At 37.8% G+C, this 23585-nt stretch overlaps 1 pseudogene; it reads right to left on the bottom strand.

Moving 5' to 3' along the window:
- Positions 1-1024: 1024 nt before the first annotated feature.
- LOC149184119 (glutamate synthase 1 [NADH], chloroplastic-like) lies at positions 1025-22969 on the bottom strand (annotated as a pseudogene).
- Between the last annotated feature and the right edge of the window lie 616 nt (positions 22970-23585).

Below are 23585 nucleotides of genomic sequence, written 5' to 3'. Positions count from 1 at the left end.
TATTTAAAGCTAATATAAGATCATTTATAACTTTGAACATTTGAACCATTAGAGCTAGGCAACAATATTTACCTGTATCAAAATATTTGAGTTATGGTGTGCTAATTTCAGACTACGAAGGTGTGCTCTTTGCAAATTTTCCTTCTCTTTAAATCCCATAGCAAAGAAAGAAGAAAAATCTTATACAAAGCCATCTGCTGAGTTTTCAATCCAAGAACCCAACGAAAACAATATTGCAATATGTGCCTCCTCATCCCTGTGTTTTTTTTCCAAGAAATTTATTAAAAAACAAATCAAATAGTATACTAGAAAAGAACCTATCCAAAAAAAAAAAACCAAACTTGTGCAATGGTTGTAGGACCAGGAGTTATGTTCACATCTTGAGCCCTTCTTGGACTTGTCATTCAAACAGAGAAGTTGTACATTGTTTAAATATTTTTTTATAAATTTTTCCTATCAACGACCTTCATAGACTCAAAGATTAATTTCTCCTTCTGCACCACTAAACATCTATCACCGTGTAGAATCCTAAGAGAAAATAAGGTGCCATATCAAGAAAAAGGACTAGGAAACCACATTTGCACTCCTCCAAGGGAATAGTTATGGATTTCAAACATCAACATCATAGATAGTGTACACAGAAAAAACATAGAATATAAATGCAAATGATGAAATGTCCATTGGGTCTGAAATGTCTCGTATAGACCATTTTTCCATCTCAAATGTCTTGGACCAGGCAGTTAATGCTTCCAAAATTTCCTCCTTGTTAGTATTAATGAATAGCAATGTGAGACACTCAAAGCAAATAAATCAACCTTTGATTCCTTTCACCTATTCAATAAGAAGGCATGTGAGTGCCATGTTCAGCATGTTATTTCCATTTTTCCTAGGATTATGACTTTCTACAACAAGTATCCCAAGGGGCACTTATGTTTTGAAAGTGAACATTGGGTGTTTATCCTTGCCCTCCACTATCTTCACAAGTTTTGATCAACTGGTCTTCCTTCATCACAAATTTATTTATCTAGGTAGCTGTTGTTGCTTCAGAAATGGCCCAAACACTAGTGAGTATCCACATCTACAATCACCAGCAACAAAATCACCATCGACACTCGTTACAAAATCACCAAAGTTGGCTTTGAAACTTGACCTGTTATCCCTTTCCATATCAAGCTTCTCTGCGATAATTTGTCAAACCAAATAAAAACTGAAATTAGAGTGAGGAGGTAAATGGAGAAATTCTAGAAAATATGGTGTGTACGTCAAGTATATTTTAGACACATAATATAAATGTTAAAAATATGTGTATTGAAGGTTATGGATTTGGAAAGTTGTAATATCACTGAATTACTCAATTTTCCAAAGAAAAAAACATAGTCCAACAATGAATGTTGTCAACTAGATTCAGATTGGACCTGAATCATTACATTGTGCATATCATTAAAAAAATCAAATTTTTATATGACCTTAGCAGAAACTTTGATGCTTAAAAAAACATAGCTTACATGTTCTAGTCCAAGAAATCCTATTGCTAAGAAAACAAGTTATTCTTCTATGATTTCCTTTGTGACCTCCATCTCTTTTTTTTTTTTTCTAAGTAAGTGCTAATTCTATATTAAAAAAGGAAAATATTTACAGAGCTTTTAGATTTTACAAAAGAGGCCGAGGCCATTCTTTGAGCTGAAAAGGCTTGACAATCTGTCTATCCGCCTTTACTTGAAACCCGGAATCACTATCTACCCTATGAATTCTTGAAGACAAAAAACTAATAGTCCTGCTGACAGAGATACTGTGGCCACTAATAGAGTAGTACCATATTACATTGTAAGATTTAAAGCAAAAAAAGATTACTGCTATGACTTGGAACCAGCAGCAGTATCTATAGAAAGCTAGAGAGTTGAAAAAGCTAGAGAAAGACATAAGAAACGAAGACATTAAGACCAAAACCAGAAGAAATCACCGGAGTAGATTATGTAAGCTGGCTGGCCGGGTCCGCTGGAACGCTGTCACCATAGCTGGGGGAGTCAATCCAGATGACCATCCCTTCTTCAGGATCAGGGGGAACTGGGACACCTGGGACGTCTTCAGCAACATTCAAGTCTGGAAGTTGCAGAATTTCCTGAATAGAGAGATCGTTGCCTGAGTCCTCCCGTGGTTCTGCTGGCTGCGCTAAAACGCTGGGAGCTGGAACCTCAGCATCGCGTCTCGTCCGGTGAACCAGACCCGTCATATCCGCAATAAAAACATCATTGTCATGAGCTCGGGGAGGGGAGCTAGGGTCCTCTTCCGTGATAAAAACTGAGAAATTTACCACAACTTCTGGATACGCTAGGCGGCTTGGGAAGCGAAAGCGAAAGGATTGATACGTGCCCTGCGGAAGCAAGCACTCCTGCTCAGAATCATCCGTATCTGGTGAAGGGGGCGCCTCGTTGATTGGAGAAATAGGTTGCACACTGCCCCTGTCCGAGCTTACCCTCACCCCAGATCTTCCCCCTCTTCTGGGGATACCTCTATCCCTTGGCATATTGCCAGAAGCAGCAGAACCGCCTTTACTGCAAGAATCTCTGCGAGAATGAGCAGGATAGCTTCCTCCGAAACGCGTGTGCATAATTTACCCGCGATGAGCCAGAATATAATGGCAGGTTCCTATAAATAATAAAATTGTCATAACTGCAGCGCGTTGGAGTCCCTTGGCACCTCCCCTGCTACCCTTGGAGCTCTGTGCCACCAAACCAGACGTTAATGCCATGCCACGCCTGCTCTGAGTTGGCCTTAAGGCCGCGTCCCGTCGGCTCCTCTGCATTCACTTGAAACCTTGCGCTGCCCCTCCAGGAATGAATGCTCTCCGACGCCGTTCCGGTAGCATCCTTAATGCCATGTCCCGTCGGCCCTGCTGCTGAGTTAATGATGTTGTCTGATGACCACCGCGATGACAGAAATACTCACAGCAATTACCAAAGCTCTCCACGCGCAGGGGATGAGGATCCGTCCTGCCTCCCAGTGGCTTAAGCATTGGAGTTAATGCCAAGTACTAACACCCGCATCCGGGTGTGGATCGCTCATCAGAGATATTTCCTGAGTGATCATATCTTGCAACTTGCTTTTCTGTTCACGAGAGGGAAGGCCATCAATGGTTCCTTCATAATGATTTTCTTTTGCCTCCACTCCAATGTTGGCGAGGAGATCCGCCATCTTGTTTCCTTCTCGTCTTGTATGCTTGAAGGTGATGGCTTGATGCTGTGAGAGCCAATGAGCAATTGATTCCAACCTCTGGGACATTCGCCAACTGCTACTCAGTTTATGAACAGGCGATCCGTTCTGGAGCTTTGTGGCCATTCGAATGAGAATCTGCGAATCCCCTTCAATAACTAGGGGAAAGAGATTTCTGGTATGCGCAATTCTCAGACCTCGCCACAATCCTTCTAGTTCCGCTGAGTTATTAGTATCCCAGCCTATAGAACCCAGAAAGATACCCAGTGAATGACCTTTGTTGTCCCTGAAAACGCCTCCATAACCTGCTTGCCCAGGATTGCCTTTACAGGCTCCGTCAAAATTGAGTTGGATCATTCCTGCTGGGGGGGGCCTCCAAGATCCAGAATCTTTTCTGCTGATTGCTGGATGTATACTTACAGGTGGGGAGTGTGGCCTGTTCATTTGCCAGTTATCCCATATCACTTTTTCTTGAGGAAGAGTGGGGTAATCTTCGGGGTTCCAATCTTTGAGGAAAAGAGTTTCCATAATATTTTTGTGGAAGAGGGTCCAAAGCTTCTCCACTGGCATTGTTTGATCCTTGAATATCCTTCTGTTACGCTCTTTCCACAGATTCCACATGAGGAGCCCTGGTAGGAGAATCCATAATGCATTGAGGATATTGCTTTGAAATGGTCCAGGACTTCCTTTGTTGATGGTACCTTTGAGGTCATGGTGAATTCTTCTTTCTTTCTGACATCTGAAAGCAATTTTCTCCCATAATTTGTTTCCCAGCGGGCAGTTTTGCATGAGATGAAGCGCTGATTCTTCCTCCTTTCGACACATAAAACATATGGACGGTCCTAAGAAACTTCTCTTTCTGAGATTGTCCCATGTGAGGATTCGGTTATGACAAAGAAGCCAGAGGAAAGTTGAAACCTTTGGCCAGTTCAGTTTGTGCCAGACTTTTTCCCATAAGCTATCTTTATGTGTTTGGTTCTGTGTTATTATCCTGTAAGCCTCCTTGGTGGAAAAAACCCCTTTTTCTTCATAGCCCCATCTGAGAATGTCTGGTTCATTCGAGACTCTTATTTGCCTTTTTTGAAGCTCCGTTTTGAGAAGCTGTTGAATAGGTTCAGTACCTTGAGGTAGGAGCTGAGTTGTGTCTTTCCATTGACGGTATTCATGTGTTGCTTCACTGACCCAGCCGTGATAAACTTTAGCTGCTTGGATGGTTTCCCTCTCATTTATTGGTAGGTCTTGAAGAATGTCTTGGAGTTTTGGCATTTGCTGCCATGAGTCCTCCCAAAGACGAGCCGTATTGCCGTTGTTAATTTCCCAAAAGCAGTGGTTCTGTATCAGGGAACGGTGATGAATTGCAGCATTCCAAATGACAGAGCCTGGGCTTATTTCGGTCATGCGCAATCTGTCCTCCAAAGGGTAATTGCCAGCATACTTGGCAGTCCAGAGAGAAGCCCAAGGGGTATTTGGATAAGCCAGCCAACGCCACCAGATCTTCGCTCCCATAGCTTGGTTGCTGTGATCAGGATCTCTGAGGCCTGCACCTCCTGCATACTTTGGCAAACAAACTTTCTCCCATTTAAGAAGAGCCCACTTTCTGTTCTGACCTGAACCTCCCCATAAAAATTTCCTCTGTAGACATCGTGACCTCCATCTCTTTCGACTAGAACTTTCCACTCATTTTTTTTCCCATTTGACCTTAATCAATTCAAGCCCTTTATAATTTCCATTTTCATTATCTATAAACCTTTTTGTCAACACTTCACATGACATGGGATCTTTACCAAACTTGGGAATAACTTCATGGTGGACATAATCTACTTGGAAAACCTTATGTCACTACCAAAAAGTGAACAAAGACAGATTATCATGGAATTATTCTAGGATACAACATGTTAGAACTAATAGATAACTAATTTTTATTTAGATGAAAATGAATAAATATAAACCTGAGCCCAAAGATTCTGAGGAGCACGAGAATTTGGGGTTGTGGAAGGATCTCCAAATTCACAACATTACTACATCAATGTCTTATGGTTTTTGATATACAATCAATTCCAATGTCTCCTCCTCTAATGACAACAAGCCTTTTCCCTTTTGTAGAAATAAACTTTTCATCTCGAAATCCATTGTCCCACAAAATCTTAGTATTTGAATGAAGAAACTCCATAGAAAAATGTATTCTTGTTAATTCACGACCAGGCATAGGGAGATCCCTGGAATTTATATATATAAAATAATTTGACACTGTACAGCAAGGGCCTCGACTCCTATGGGAAAAATGTGAATTGAAATCAAATATAGAAAGTGTACCTTGGTTTTGTTGCACCACATGCCAAAAGAAAAACACTATTTTGAGTGTGAATCTTCTCCACAGAGAAAAGAGAGTCAACTCCAACATTTGCATTCATAACAAAATTAACACCTTCCTCTACCATCAGATCAACATGTCGTTGGATAACATCAAGTTTGTTTTTCATATTAGGAACTCCATACACCGTCAAACCTCCAAGTTGATTAGCACGTTCATAAACAATGACAGAGTGCCCATGAGCTTTATTAAGTTGATTATCAACAACCAAACTAGCTTGCCCACTGCCCACTATAACAAGTTTCTTCCTACATCCAATGACCCATCCATATCAGGATCTACTTCACCACATCATAGAAAATAGACAGATTACTTTCAAGATGATAAGCATCATAATAATGACATTAAGAATTATAAAGGAAAGACACATACCTTGTCCTCTTCTTGGGTGGATTTGGAACCATATAACCTTCTTCGAAAGTTTTATCAATGATGGCACATTGAATACTTTTAATAGATACTATATTTTCAATTATTCCTAGTACACACAAACCTTCACAAGGGGTAGGGCAAGGCATACACATTCAGTGAATTCTTGAAAATTATTTGTTTCCAGCAGTTGGTCCAATGCTTCTCGCCAATGCCCTGGGTGCACTAATTATCCTGCATGGAGGAAAAAGTTTCACACATGTAGAATACAATCAAGTGTACAATATAACAAAACAAAAAATATACATGAACAAGGAATGTAATTAAGAAGCTTTGCAATATACAAAAAGGAAAACACTCAAACAATGAATATAAGTTATAACATATGAAGTTTGAATTGTATAACTACATTATGTTTCACTTGCTATTTTAGTAAATAATTAGGGGAAAATAAATGATGTATGGACTTTAACTTGATGACAAAAGCAGGGTCCACAATTCATACATCTACCTGATTGCATCTTCAGTAGTGGCCCTGGCTTGTTTTCCTCAACCAATTCTTTCTAATCATTCATTTTTGTTGCAACATCTATATATGTAAGACTCTCGCTCTCATACATAAGAAAACCATGGTGCTTAACTACATTATCTATTTTTTTAGGTCTCTGTGCCACCAATTTCTGTTCACTTTGTTGCAAACTAGATAGAAATGTTAGCCCCATGACGAAGCCATCACACTCAACATTTATACAACTTAATATTTGATGACATTGTCAAATCAATTGAATGAGTCAAGGATTTTATACTGTGGAGTTAATACTTTATGATGATAATATATATACATGTTATACAATTGAAATTAAAATAAGCAAAAAATGATTTGAACTACATGAAAATGTACCTTGTAAGCCCTATGATTTTTTTTTATGTTGATTTGAAGCAATTTTTTCCATCCTCTTCAATTCCTTAAAGGAATTTTTCTTCATCTACTTAGCCTCCTCTGCTTCCTTCACAATATTCCTAACCTTAATTTCTTGGAACACTCTATTGCACTATTTTGGGATGACCCATTTTCTAGTTGACAAGTCTGGCTTTCTCACATAATTTCATCTGCTCACCCTTCACCTTATTGTCTCGTGAATTAGAAATAAAAGAAACATCCCCGTCATGATATAGAACTAATCATATCTCTTCAATTTGGTCTGCGAATCCAAAAACTAAATGAAAAATGTCACTTCTATTATTTTCACTTGCAAGTCCTTAAGCCTTATCTTCAAGAGAAACCAATGTCCCAAACTCATTTATCCTTCTGTCGTCTACATCCAAGTTTCACGTTTTGGGGGCAGCTACAGATTTGGTTTTCTTTGTCCTTATGCTCTTTTCTGCTCCTTGTTGTGACTGTAGTGGGTTCTTCACTATAGACTTAAGCACATAACATGGTTACAGTGAGTTTTCTTAACATTTAATGATCTCAACGCTCTCAATTCTACGGATAACTACATAATCACCTAGACTGTTGATAATCCTCCTGCCTACTTGTATGTAAACTATTCCTTCTTTTCATAACTCTAATGGACAAAGAAAAGAATTGAATTGCAACATAAGATAAACAAGTAAAATTATGCTTTGATGAACACACTCAAATAAACTATTGTAATAAATAGTATTACCTGGGCTCTGTATTCTTATCATTTGCACGTGAAAGCCAACCTCTCTTCTGAAAACCAAGACCATTGACAAACAAGGGAAAGATAATCCAAACATAAATACATAAGATATAATTATTGGAAAATGTCAATTTCAATTCAAGTCAAAGTTCTTGGAATCTAATGTAAAATGTCTAAGAGAATTACCTAAAATGATAAAATCAATTTCAAAGTACAAGGGTTTTCAAAACCAACCATACGAGAACCAACCAATTCAACCAATTTAACCCTAAAAGAGGATGGTTTGGCCCTTGAACTGGTTCAGTGACTAGTTCCATATCAAATTGGATGGTTCGGTACACAACCAATTCGACAAGCCAATTCAATTGGTTTATATATATATAATCAATATTTCAAGTAGTTTCTGGTAAACTAGTTCATAAATTGATTCTGAGGCAGATGCTTGCCTGGACTTGAAGTAAGAGGTCGGTTAGTTGCACTATTATCGTTTTCTAACCCTAGTTGAGAAAACTCACTACCTTTTTTCCCTAATGAACAATTGATCTTTGTTCCATCCATGTAGGATTCCTATTGCTTTTTATAGATTCCCTCCCTCTTTGACTCACTTACCAACAATTTAACAATTCCCATGTGTTCAACTAGCTTTAGAATGTTCCATAAGTCTTGATTCCTTGTGGGTTTTTTCTCAAACACTTAGATATGGGTCCAGAATTGGGTGTTCCAGCCATGGGAAACCTCAAATTACCCACTGTGTTGTGCATCTATGTTCAGGTCATCCCAACAATTTGGATTCCATTCTACCCATTTTCTCTACGAAGATTAGGGACTCCATAATAGGTTCAGTTTCTAGAGCCATGATTATGTTTGAAAATTTTGGGTTCACTCACACAGGGCATGTTGAAATCTTTGTAAAATATTTGGCATGGGTGAGCACACTGCAAGGCCCTGATTTGGATCTCTCCATGATGGGTATTTTCTTATTATTAGATGAGAATTTGGTGTAGGTTCTGGTAGAATTGGAGGAGAACCCCAATTATTGTGTCCTTGACAGTCATTACATCACACCATTGTTCAACTTCAAGGAGCTGCATGCAGACAATACATATAATAACTCATACCGTGTTGTAGATGTCAATGAGTATAGTCTTTTCTTTTTTTCAAATTGTCATACTTAGTATAGAGTTTTAACTAATGTCCACACCAAAATGTACAACTTGGAGGGCAATTTGAAGGATTTCCTTCCTGCAGGTCATACCCAATTTCCCTCACTTTAGTTTTGTTTCTTTGTTTTGTATGTAGTTTTCCTTGGGGTTTGGATTTATGTCTGTGGAAAACGGAAGCCCACGGTGCATAGAATACATGTTATTATGTGTACATTGCTCCTGTTCGAAGCACTGAATCTGACCTGTGTAGCTGAGGATAAATTGTATGTTAAGAGGACAAGGACTGCCCACGGATGGGATATTGACTTCTATGTCTTTGGGTTTTTTAGGGGCATCCTGCTCTTCACTGTAATATTTCTCATAGGTAGAGGGTGGTGAAGAAAGAAGAAAATGGGTTGCTGAAGAAAGAAGAAACAGACAACTAAATTTTGAGCATTAAGGTTGCAAAGTGGCATTCTATTCTTCCCATGAAACAAAAAGCTAACAATGTCTAAAATGAGAAATCATGTGATCTTCAAAATTAGATCACCAGCTAATTCCCATTTGTGTACCAATAAGATTGCTTTAAAAATAAAACAACAGTAAAAAAGCTAAAAGCACATGCACAATAGTAAAAAGATGTTGCAAATATTGTTTGGGGCATATATCACCAAAGGTTTGGAAAGATACCTTTTATAAATAAAATAAAAAAAGATCAAGAAAAAAATAAGAAATTATCACCAAACTTAAAAAGACAAAAATATTCCATTTTTTTCCTTTTTTAATCTAAAACACCAACAGTATAAAAAATTCACATTACCACATAAATATGAAAAGAAAACTCATATTGGCCAAAAACCAAATTGTATCCAAAAAAATAAGCAAAAGAATTAAAATTTTCACACTTTAACAGTATATTGTCTCACCCTCAGTAATATTTTTACTCAAGTCACGATATATTACAGATATATCACAATCTTTTCAAAATATCACAATATATTCAAATACCTCAAAAATCATGTATCTTTAAGCAGAGCATATCAGCAATGTGAAAAAATCATGAAAAATAACCAATTTCAGCAATTTTTTCAACACTGGAGGAAAAATAAAAAACAAAAAGGAACATGAAAAGCAATAGAAATTCCATGCCACATATAGATTGCTTAGTTTGTAGAGGCCAATATATTATAAGAAGATACTTTAAATTTTATCTGGAAGACTTCAAAGAAAATGTAATCTTTGAGTGCTCGTCTTCGACATTGATTTTTATATACATCCTATTAAGCACAAGAGACCATTGTTAAAGGAGACAATACCATGAAACTAACATTTCAAGATTTTCCATTATTTACCTTTAATATGTTATCTTAACTGAAAAGACAATGCATTTGCCAAGAAAATTGGAACATTTTGAGGAGGAACATCAACAAAAGTGGTGTTGGTTGTAACTTGTGATATTTATACCCATGACAGGGGATGCATTCATGTTCTATCATAGCATATATAGTCTCAAATTAGAATTTATTTGCAACATGACAAAAAGAGAAATGCATTTGGTTCATATGGTCATGTATATGATTTTAATTACATTATGTGAAATAATCATAAGGGATAAGAACCCATGATAGTTGTTGCACTCTTTGAACACCAGTTGATTTGGGACATGAGAATGTATTGTTGGAATTCCTTTTCATTCGAATTGAAGAAAATCATTGCCCAAAAGTATTTGATTGAAAATATGCTTGATGTAATGTCAGAGAAATTGTCAAAGTTAAAACCTATTAAAATGATAAATTGTGGACAAGATGGTAATGCTTCTTGGAAAAGACAAATATTACTACAGTAGAATTCTTTCAGTTGGTTAGGAGCTAAATGACTCTATTGAGGGGTTGTAGATACTCCTAGACATTCCAACACAAAAATTTTAAACATTAAATAAAATAATCTGACCCATAAAAAGGCTCTCCTACATGATCTGGCCAAAAATAAGATAAAGCAAGTCCTTGGTTGTATCAAAGTTGTTAGACTCAGATTTGAACTTGGAAAAGACTTGGCTCACCTGGAACTTGGGAAGAATCAGTGACCTAGAAAAACTCTGGTCAAGAATGGGCAAGCATCGGCAACTACCAAAAAACTCACATATTGGGAACAATACATAGTAATTGTGCACAAAAAATATGACATTCCTAATGCGTATAAAGTTATAAAAGAACATCTTGTGCAAAAATTCATAAGATCATCTCATATTATATGATAATACAACATTTGATACTTGATATTTATCTGCAAAGCGTGATTGACCCTCCAAAATGTGTTTAACCATTCGTACTTCCATAGAGGATCTTCATTTGCACACTTAGTTGGATCACAATTCTAGCCTCTAGACTCTCAAGTCTTGAGCCGGATCACAAGTCTAGCCTCTAAACTCTGAAGTCTTGAAAAGTGAGCCAAAGTTTAACAAGTTCAGACAAGTCTCAAGCTAAGTATGATCCAAGTAACATGGCTCAGCGGAGACTTGGGAAGACCCATGGGGACTCATGGGTTTCCCATGAGTCAAACCTATATAGATTTATTTGTACTCAATTGTAATATTGGAGAACTTGTCAAGGATAAAAGTTGAAACCTGTGAAAATGATGCAATAGGAAGAAATCATGGAGGTAGAGTTTCTCGGAGAAATCAAAGAACTCTTCCAATTGGATGAGAGACAAATCATTATGTTATAGGGGTTGCAAATATTCTAAGGTTTGTGAGCTTCAAGCAATTAATCATTAAATAGAAAAAGGTTACACAATGCAAAGGCACTATTGCAAGATTGGGCAAGAAACAAAATAAAATAAAATTATACTAATGTCCACAAATGAGCTAAATAAGTCAATTGAAATGAAGAATAGCAATTAACAACAAAATGGAATACCTAGAGCACCTACAAAAACAAGAAACCAAGAACTGTCCATGTTCTCTGTGCCCCAATTGTGTATGAAGGGTTAAACACATTTTGAAGGGACCTAAGAACCTTTAATGGTTTGATAGAGTTTGATAGAGGTTCCCTTCATGCTCCGCCTCTTATGGTCTTTGGATTCCAACCCTCCAGTCCTCTCACTACTGTATAGCCGTCCCGACACATCCAGAGTACTCACTAACCTATTGCAACAATCACCCTCTTCGACCTGTCAATTAACCCCCGCTCATTCCTTTGTGCAGCCTTCAACGGTTGTCACTACCCATTACCCTTGTAATCAGCTTGAACCTCTCTACCATCCATCAGAGCATCACTCTACCTCAGAAGTCGACTGCCTGAACCATGACTTAGTCTCCAACGTATCCAGCATCAATCGGTCAAACCTCATCTCTGCCTTATCAATCGAATTCCCCCCAAGATCCCCATCTGATCCTCTCGATTAAGATCTGATATTTATCACTTTCGCCTCCATTTTGACTTCTCACGACTCTCCCTCACCCAACTCAACATTCAGCCCTATCACCTCATGAAACGCCACTCTTCCTAATTATGTTCCTGATCCATTCAATTCTAATAAATAAAAAAATTATGCGTCTTCCTCCACTTCCTATTCTCCCTCCATTCATGTGATCAGCGTGGCAGCTAGCCCTAACCCTCGATCTCTATCAATCGACTCCCCCCCAAGCTCTCCATTTGATCCTCTTGATTCATATTTTTTATTTATTACTCCCGCCTCCATTTCGACTTCTCATGACTCTCCCTCGATCAACTCAGTAGTATAACCTCTCACCTTGTGAAATGCCACTCTCCCTAATTATGTTCCTGATCCATTTGATTCTAATAAAAGAAAAATTATGTGTCTTCCTCCAGTTCTTATTCTCCCTTCATTCTTGCGATCGGCACGGAAGACAACCCTAACTCTCCATCTCCTACCTAATCTTTACCTAACCCCTCTCCCTCTTACTTCAATCTAGCGCTGCCCAATTTGATTCACTCTTGGGTCTCTAAATACCCCCACACTTTTATATATATATTTTTTTTCCTTCCCCCACTATCCTCTCTCTTTATTACTAACTCAAACTACAATTTGCCTCACACTAATTCATCCTTCTCTATAAAGTCTGATTTCCCCCATGGTCCTGCTATCAACATCTCAAGTTTGAACTGTAATTCTAATTCGAACCATATTAATGCAGATTGATCTAATATCACCCATAATCCCTCTCTAAATCAATTAAATTTTAATTTGGATCATGCTAACTCAAATCATTCAAATTCTAAGTCGGTTAATAATTTAACCAATCTGATTTCTAAAAATTCATCTCCTCTTAATGTAGATATTTCTAGTTCAATCAATAATAATCTTAATAATTCTTTATTAATGGCTAATTCTTCTTCTACTCCCTTAGTCTCCTCTTCCCCCAATTCTAGACCTTCGTATGTGGTGAACCTCTCCTCACTCTTCATCGATCCCCATACCGTCAACCCCTAGAAAAAGGCTTCAAATTTTCTCTTGATCCTCACAAGATTCTCATTGAAGAGATCCTTTGTTCCATAGATATTATTGCCCAACACCTCCCTCCTCACATTGTGGAAGAAATTAAGTGGAATTGTGGTAGAATTTTGTGTCATGTTAAACCGCCTAGCCCTAACTTATATAAAGAAGAGTTCCAGGCCATCAAGTGCCTCAATGATAACCCTCATGTCCTTATCCTCAAGGTAGACAAAGGTAAGGCAGATAGATCAATGGAACCTTTATCTTTAAAAAATAAATTTCAAGAGTATTGCAAGGATTAGAAGCAGTTTCCAACCTGCAATATTGAATTTCTAGTAATTCAATAGGAGGAATAGAAAAATATGTCTAGATCTGAAAAAATTTCAGATCCCTTTTAACAATAGCATTTAAAGTATCATCCCCCTTCTAAGAGGACATTTGTTCACCTTTGAGAACCCAACAAAACTCACCATTTCATGAGTTTGAAGATCTTCCTCCTGACCAAGAAAGATGACTTTGAGTCACATATATTGGCATTTAAGTTAAGGGTGTTGTAAGGCTGCTACTTGTCTTAAAGGAGTTGTTGGAGATGAAATCAAGATATGATGCAAATCCCTTTGAAGACAGGAATTGGCAAAATTATCCCCATTCTAACAAGCGATTATTTCACCAGGTTGAGACCTTCAATATTTAACGTGTGATCATGATGAGTTAAATATTTTTCCTGACAAGAAATTTATGCTTCCAGTAACATGGATTGACATTGTAGTGTGCCGTAAGACTGTTATTGTCTCAACCTTGTTCATTTAGAGGTGTTGTTGGAGACAAGAAAAATAAATAATTAGAAACAACAAGACAATGGATGCTAGAAAGCTTAACTATGTGTTTTTGTGCCTTTAACTAGCCTACTTTTGCATCAATTGGCATTAAAAAACCAGAAATCCTGGGAGTTTAGAAATTTTTGTATCATTTCACATTTTTAATGAAATGTTGAAGTATGTTTAAGAATGAATAATGCCGAGTAGGTAAGTAAGTAAGTAAATTTATTAATATCTAGCTGATGACCAGAGAAGTCAATGGGACTAACGAAAGGTAGAGTCATTATGACTATAATGTGGGAGTGCAAGTGCGTCTCCAAAAAAAAGGCTAAAAAAAACATATAGAGAGAAAGAAACTAGTGGTAGTGTTGTTGCAACACATATATAAGAGACCATGGTATAATACAAAATACTCAATAGTCTATGGCAAGATACAGAACAATAATATCCTTCTAGAAAATAATGAGTGAGTGAGATGGTAAGGTCTAGAAATGGAGCTAAAGATGTCAAGGGAAACTTCAAAATATATATACTAAATGTAGCACAAATTTTGGAATATAAGTTTGATCACTGAAAAAGGTATATAGAAAACCTATGTTAAATGTATTGAAAAACATATTTGAGAGCTTTATTAACGATGAGAAATGTCAAAAAGTGCAACTTCAAAACATCCATCTTAAGCCAGGTCAAATTTTTAAATAATCATTTAATCATTAAAAAAGGTATACGAAAAAGTTAAAAACTATCTAGTTTACTAAAAACAGATTTTAATTTCATATTTTGTAAGAGATTATGTAAATTTCAAAGTCAAATACCTCTCCTTCATTAGTTCTTCCTTTTAGACTATCTATATTTGTAGATATACTACACACACCCCACCCATGAGTTGGATGGTGGTATATCTATGAGACAAAATGAACAAATTTCCTCTCACATGGCTAGCAGACATGTGACTTCTAAAAAACCTCAAAACATTTCTGCTCACTACATCATATGACCACCTGATTCATCTCAAGCAAAAAATCACCATCCTGAGTTTCTTCACCTCAACCTAATGTTAGGAGAGACAAGTCTTCTTGCTCTTCTCCCTTCTCTTCTTGCTCCACAAATCCTCCGAGGATTGTACAGCCAGACCCCCTCAACCGTAGGTACTCTCCAAATGGCATCATTAAGATTTACATCAAGCCCTTCACAATGATTGATGAAGACAATTAGGAGGCCTATTCTCCCTCCTCTTCCTCTACTTTTATTTCCACTAATGGTGTCAAAATGGAGCTAGGGCCTTGCACCTCATAGTTTTTTACTAGCTCCAGTGGTTTGTCATGTGGTTTGACAACTCATGATCTGTATATATTATTCATTATGAAAATACAACACTTCAAGAGTAGGCTGGATGCATTGATATAAAATCTCACTAATCAGGAATAGGATTGAGTTGTGAAAAAAAATTAAAGAAAGTGAGAAGAATAATGAACTGAACACCCATTAGGTGGTTATTAGAAAACTAGAAAGAAATTAGTTTAGTCAGGACTATTGAAGATTAATGGGGGAATGGTAATCCCCATTTGCAACAACTCATTTGCTATGTTTTTATTCTAGCTAATATCTTATTTAGGACTAGGTATAGGCATTTAGTTCAAATTCGCAACACTAGAAACGAAGTATTTTTTAGCAGATCCAGATGACTAAGTGTTTACCATGTTTCCTCTAGTAGTCTCCATCTACTTTATATCTTCATTGCTTGTGCTCAATTCTGTCAAGATCGATGTTGTTATGCTAAGCTAATTTTTTTCTAGTCTACTCATTCCATTAAGTTATTAAACTATTTCATACTTCGTTAAGTGACTACTCCATCTCTTTATTGACCACCAATTACATAATGTACATAACATTGTGCTAGAAATGAAAAAGTAATACCTAGTACTTACTGGAAATTGTAGGAAACAAATGTTACAATTTTGAAATCATACAAGTCCATGACTAATGCTCATATAGATAGCCATTACTAGCAGTCGGCACAAGAACACAATCCATCCTTAGAATGATGAAACTGGTTTGCATCCCTTACAATAATTTATTGCTTCAAAATCTTGGAGATGAACTTCGTTGCATTGTGATAGTCATCACAAACAAGAAGGTTTTTTTGTTATTTGTATAGTGCTTCCAAGGATTATATTTGTTATGTTCCTATACAAATAGGTGTCATAATTTTTGAATGGCTGAGGTTAAATCTGTAATATGTACATACCTTTGCTTTCTGCAAATGTTTCCATATTTGTAAAAAAATAAAAAAAATAAAAAAATATAAAGAGGGTATGTCCTAAAAAAAAATCAAAGGACAAAAAGAATGAAAAAGGTCAAAAAAGATGAAAAATGAACCCTAAAGAAAAAGAAAAAGAAAAAGACCATGAAAGTGTGCAAGTCCAAATGCCACTGCTATTTTAATTTTTTGTATAATAATGATTGTGTGCAACTTGTTACTTATGCCACAATCCATTGTAACTAAATAGTTTAATCTTGGTTGTTCCATGTTTTGAATTTCACGCTTAGAGATAGAGAATAAAATCTGACCAAACTGTTTAATCTTAGTAGATAAGTAGATAGGTAGAGTAAATAAAAGGAGCTCAACTGTTTAATCTGAGCCCTTGGATGTAATAAGGTTAGACTTAGTTAGAATACCATTGTAAAAGAAAAGAAAAGGTTTTGATAAGGGTTTGCCAGCTTAAGTGCACCCTAATAAAGAGAAGTAAAAATGGTAGGATGAGTAGGTGGGTAAGTAGAAGAATGGTTGCAGAATTGTGATGATCATTAGATAAAAGCATGTCGATCACCTTCATCATCAAAGTTCCAAGTATGAATAATAATTGGGCATGTATCAAACCCATAAAGTCAAATTAATTAACCTCCCTTACTCATTACACTTTTCACTTAACTAATTTCCCATGAAAAATGTCAAAAGTACCTAAAACCTTAAGTTAAAGGGGCTCATAGCATTTCTCTGACTTCTGGAGGGACTGGACCCTCGGCCCAATAACTTATAGGGTCTAAGTATTAAAAACCCCCTTACCAACATTCACTCCCTCCATAATACATTCATTTCATCTAAAAATCCCTTTCCCTAAGGTGAAATCACCATTTACCTAGGGAAAGTAATTAACTTTACCTAAAACCCCTTTTTCTGCAAAAAACCCACAAAAAGAATTTAGCCTAGGTTATGATGTGTAGATGTGGATATAAAAATAAATATCAATACATTATACTTAGCGTGTTTTCTTTCCAGCTTTCACTTTATATTAACTTTAATTTTTATTATATTTATTTAACTCCCAAAAAGAAAACCCCCTTTCCCGTATGTTTTATTAAAATCCCATATGGTAATATCCCGCCTCGATGGTTTGAAATATAAAAATTATTAGTAAATTAATTAGTCGATCCGCAACTAATTAAGAGCCGTAATCCTCCGCCAAACAAAAAGGGGTTAATTAATCAATCAATGATTAATTAATAACATGTTCCTCCAATCATGTCGCCCCTGGCATCATTAAGCCTCCCAAATCTAAATTTAATTAACCTTTCCGCTCATTACTACCCCATCGGGCCCCTCCGTTAACCCTTCGATCAAATCATACCCCCGACCACCATGCGATCTGACCCCTTCATATCCAAAGGTTGACGCTCATATCGGGCAGCTTCCAAAGGCCGACATTTACCCGCTTGATGTGAGCGGTTTCACTGTTCACCCCACCGCACCGTGATGCCCGATGAATGGCATCCGGCGGCCTCCCCCCAAAACCACTTATCCCGAAAAGCAATGCGATGGATTCCGCTTACCGCCTTCCGCTACACGACAAAACATCACATCCTCTATTGGCACCAACTGTTGTTTTCCCATTATACCCGCCAAAATCATTGACTTTACACATAAAACCACAAAACTCATAGTTTTTCGTTTTTTATTGTGAAAAGGACATTCTGACTCCATGCAAAGCACATAGTGCATTCAACTACCAACCTGCTACCAACCGTCAACTTTCTGAAGCCACTAAACTCTAGACCACCTTCCAGACCCGTGCGCTTCCTGCAAATAGTGCACCAGCACCATTAATCAATTCAAATAGTCGAAACCAGGTATTTACCCCATTTCCACTAAGAAACCCTGTTTTCTTGCCAAACCTGAGCTAAATTTATTTAAATACTAAGTAATTTAGTGAATTAAGCCACCTGGTAGTCCTGAAATACTCTGAAATAGACCAATTGTTCCCAATTTCCCTAAAACCCTTTGCTTCGTCCTTGAATACACAAGAACCAAGGATGGACACCCCAATTGCACTAAATGTCATGTTATGACTCCCCACAGGGATTTGGACCACCTCCCACTTGCAGACAAAGACTTCCAGATTAAAGACACCTCTGTCAACAAATCCCCTTTAAAACTCTTTTGCAAGTATAGAGACCAATACCTAAACCAAGGTGACTCCATTGGACTTTGGGAATCAGGTTTGCCTAAGTACCAGTTCCCCAGAGTGCATGTATTCCCAGAGATTGTACATTACTGCCATATGAACTATGACCCTATCCAGAGGGCAGTAAGGACCCTAGACCAGTCTGTTCTATTTACTATCACTGCTGAATCCATTAACCAGATGCTTTAATTTCAACCAAGCCAAATCCTAACCCCTCTTTCCGTTGGAGATATGTTGAATAGATACCCTACCCTCACATTAATCAATATGGCTCAGTTATTCCAGATTTTCATCAGAGAAGAATAGTTTATCCCAAAGGACCCTCCTCCTTATCTATGGAATATATTCACCAGCCTTGGCCGAGACATTATAGATATGATATGCAGTGTGCTAGGCTACACCACAAGTGAATTTATGGATGAAATCTTAATATCCTTCATGTCAATCTACTCTCTTGGACAACCACTAGCTATCATATTTGATTATGCCAAGTTTGTTGCTGACAAAATGCATGATCAGTTCATGAGATTAGAAATTGAAAGAGTGTTCAAGTATTCTTCAGTCCTGTATCATTTATTCTTGTATTACCAAGCTGATAGGTTTCCAATTTCCCTCCAAAAGCTTGATACTAGAGGTAACCCCAAATCAGTGATCTTCTGGACTTCTTTAATTCACCAATATGATTCTCAATACTCCTATATAGATTTCATAGACCTCTTTGTTTATCCTGTGACAACAATGCTGCTAGGAAGCCCTCCACCCAGAATCAGTGCAGACATTAGGAGAGTCCTGCAGTTGTCCAAGCAATACAAAGTAGGGGATTGGTACTTGTACCAAAACTATACTGAAATCCGAATTTATGGATGTGAATTGCCACCTTACAAATTTCCTAGATACCTCCCCATGAGATTGTTTTCTCTGGAGTACTACAGGCAAATGATCAACTCAGATGAGGTGCACTTTGTAAAGCTAAGACGAAGGCCCAACTTAGAATAAAGGATCAGCTAGGCCCATTCATTTGTAATAGTAGGGAAGTAGGAAAGGAGGCAGAGGAAATCCTCCAAAGGTTGAAACTGAAATAGAGTTTCATGTGGACCTATGACCCCTACAAATTCATTTGTAATAGGAGACAAAAGAATAAGCTATGTCCTTACATCCACCACAGAATCCCTGAAATTGAACAATATGCTAATCAATCTGAATGGGTGGAAGGAACTTTGATAGATCGAGATAGTACATAAGTTGTTGTTAATAATGTATTAATGGACTTAGACAGAAGTCTTGATGAGGATTGTTTTGTATAGGTGCCAGGAGAGTCTCAGTCTCAGAGAGCATCACAGGGACAGAGTGGACATTCAACAGAGGCAGGACCATCAGGACAACTAGAGTCTTCAGAACAAGCAAGGCCATCAAAGCAACCAGAGCTTTCAGAATAGCCAGAATAGTCTGAACAACCTCAAATTTCAGAGGAACTTGCTCAACCTGAAAAAATCATGATCAATCCTCTTGTTTTGAAGACTCCTCTAAATGAGGTGAGGAACCTTAAGAGAGACAAAGAGGAGGCCACTCCTTCTAGTAGGCTTGTTGCTCAAACCTTTGCTAAGAGGCGGAGGTTAAACCCATATGCAGAGCCAGAATACTCTGAGGAAACAACAGGGATTTCAAGAGCAGAGAGAACAGAAAGTGGGCATACCATTCCTTCAGGAGGGACACAAGAACCTTCCACCTATCAAACTCAAATGTTAGAAAGACAACAGAGTGTGGAAGTATCATCCTTCAGGGCTCCCACAGGATAGAGCCAAGACATCAAAGAAAAATACAAGGAAATTAAAGCAAGGAATGAAAGGTTGAAGGTGAAAAACTATGCACATTACCTGAGGATGGCTCCAACGAACCAGACAAGGTTATTGTCAGCCTTTGACATAAAGGAAGGAAAAATGCAGATGAGCTTTCTGAAGCCAACCATACAACAACCAAAATCAATGGCAGACTACCTAAAAATATATTTTGAGGTATTGGCAAAGGATATCCATCCTATTGACCAAATTAAGTTGCACAAACAAATTGGAGAAATGGTATATTCCACCTTGACTAGCAAGGCCATAGTAGCCCACCAACTTCAAAATTCACTGAATAACATCTCGACACAATTCCAGTTGGAAAAGGCCTCTTCTCAGGCCAAAGACACTAGAATAAAGTCCCTAGAGGACTTAGTCATAGAGCTGGGACATGATCCCATGGATGTTAAAGCAACAGAACAGATAATAAAGAAGAAAAACGATGACATAGCTGCACTGAAGAAGCAACTCAAGATTCCTCCTCTTCATCATCCTTAAACAGTTGAAGTTTTAGAAACACAGAAGGAGGAAGAACTTATGGACCTAGTCCTTAAGTTAAATGACCAATTGAAGGAAACTAAGAAAGAATTGGATAATTTGATACAGTCCAAACAGAGTGAGATGGCCACCACTCATCATATTGTAATTCCTACAGTTTCCACAGTAGTACCCTCCACCTTGGCTACTGCATTAGCACCAACAATTCCATCAGCAACTGCTTTTCTAGTGACAGGTACTTCAGTGGGCACATCTACATCGACAGCCACAAAGACACCCACAGAGAAGACTGCAGAGTTGATCAAGGCCATGGAAGAAATGAGTATCCAGGTCACTGAGCTTAAGAAGCTCAGAGAACAAGTGTCAAGTTTAGAAACCAACTGTAAACTTACACAAATACAACATAAAGAGGAAACTCAGAGGAATCTAAGGATCGTCAAAAGGATAAAAGCCCTTGAAAAGGATTTAACACTGCAAGAACCATTAGGAGACATGAAAGAAATCCTTTGGGACAACATCATTGATTCCATCAATGATGTTTGGCCTTCTATTTAGATTATTTTTTAGCAAACAGAATTGGTTAAGACAGTTACAGAAGCAATCCACAAAACAATGGAGGAACTGGGAAATAAACCAGAAGAAGCTAATCAAATGATTACCTTTTTGAACAACAAAAACATATATGAACTTGATGAATTAGATATAGAGGATAGAACAACAACAATCATAGAGATCAAAAAAGTTCTCACTAAAAGGAATTTAATGCTAAATTTGGAGAAAATATGTCAGAGCATTCAAGTAGACATTGACAGCTTCATGCTATAGTATGGCATCTTAAGAGAAAAGGGACTTCCAAGTCCCCTGATAATAAATGACAAGTTGATGACCCAGGAAGATTATGTTGACAAGTTAAACAAGCTGGCCAAAAGCCAAGCTAGTACTTCAGGGGTGAAATCTTTACCCATTGGAAAAGTGCTTTATGATGGCCTCGAGAATCTGTTCTACATAGAACATGAAGTCAAGTACTTATTCACAAGCAAAATTTTTTTGCTAAGTATATAGAAGCCGATGAAATCTATAGGAAAATGATCAGGATGAAGTTACCTAACAGTGAATGGTGGACCAGTTTGACTGATTTACTATAAGTTATTATAGTAAATCTAAAAGGTAAAAATATCACTGCCAGGTTAAACAGGTGAGACAGAATTAAACAACATGGGTAAAGAGTATCAGTAGGTAGAAGATAAAAGTGGTTCCAGCACGTAATTACAAATAAACTGCAAGAGCCAAATCTGAGTTGCAACAACCAGCACAGTGACAATAAAAGGGATACCTAGAAGACAGTTCTCCATCTGTCTCTATCTTCATGTTGAAGATATTTTCTGTTTCCTAGAATAATTCTCATGTAGTTATGAGATATTTTGCATCAATTTTTGTATAAATACTTCACAAATTGAAGTAATTAGGGTGGATTAAAATACATTTCTATAGACATATTATTTTTGAGCCAAGGAGCTTTTGTACTCAAGATTGGACTGGTTTGTTGGGAATCAAATAAAGCTGAGGACATTTCACTGGATTCTTGTGCACAGATGGTGTTAGCTCTGCTACAATTTTGAACAGTTGTGGTCAATGATAGCTTGGCAGTATTGTTGGTGCTAAAGGGAGCTTGCAGCAGTCTTTTCTCCTTATCCTTCTTCAACTTTTCTTTAAGATCTTGGTTCTCGGTTTCTCTGATTCTTCTATAAAAACCTTCATTCACTGTTTTCTGCTATGTTCCTGCAAAACCCTTCGAAATCCCATGTTTCCCCTATTCCCGTGGTAAAGCTTTAGCCACCTTTTCATCTGCGCTCGTGTAGCCCTGTCTCTTAACTCCTAACCGTTTTCCCTATCATAACAGTGGGAAAACTGTGTAAATAACCCCCTCTTCGATCTCCACCATTAATCATATCCGATCTAACGGTCTCTGTTCCCAGCAAGTGCGATAATCCTCGCGCTTGTCCTCTTTCATCTGACCATCCGTCGTTAGATCTGACGGCAGTCACGCCGTCTCCCGCCGCAACTTTCCCGCTGATTAATGTGCGGGGAGCGTGGTTTCCCGCCGGTCGCAGAAGCCATGCGGTACCCTTTTGTTGCATCGCTGTCCGCTATACGGAAACCGCCCACAACCCAAAGGCGGTGCGGGGAAACCGCCCGCCCGCGAAACCGCCGTCCTCCCGCTTGTTAACTGTTGCGCATCTCTCGCCCCCGATCACCATCGGATCTGCCCGATGGTGCATATTCACTCCGCCCCATCTTCCCATTGCCTTTCACCAGCATATTTTGATTGTCCATGCAATCCATCCGACGGCCAGTATTTCATCTCGGCTCCTGTTCGTTTTCAAAGTGTTTTTACTGTATTCTTCAGTGTTTTTGGGCCCATTCTACGCACGTAAAGGAGAAAGCAAGCGATCAGCTACCCTGTACCTGCACAGTTAATGGCTTCAACAACTGCATTGAATAACAGAATGGCCCAAGGACAAAAAGGACACTCTCGAGTAGTTCAACCATTTATCAGGCGTGGAATTTCATCTATCATTCATTCTAGCTGCCAAAAAAGGACATCAGACAATCTAGACAGGCCGATTTGTCCATTAAAACAGTCAAAATGTATCAGCGATCCTTATCTAGATTGGAAATGTGGTTGGTGGTCAATTATGACCCCTCCACGCTTGGTAGCAGAGATATTTGGTAAACAGATTCTATATATACCCA

This window comes from Pinus tabuliformis, chromosome 3_2 (genome assembly GCF_031772625.1).
Source record: "Pinus tabuliformis cultivar Carrire ecotype Pingquan chromosome 3_2, CPIR1, whole genome shotgun sequence".
Classification (NCBI taxonomy): domain Eukaryota; kingdom Viridiplantae; phylum Streptophyta; class Pinopsida; order Pinales; family Pinaceae; genus Pinus; species Pinus tabuliformis.
Note: the sequence above shows the minus strand (reverse complement) of the source record. Positions and strands in the feature narration are given on the sequence as shown.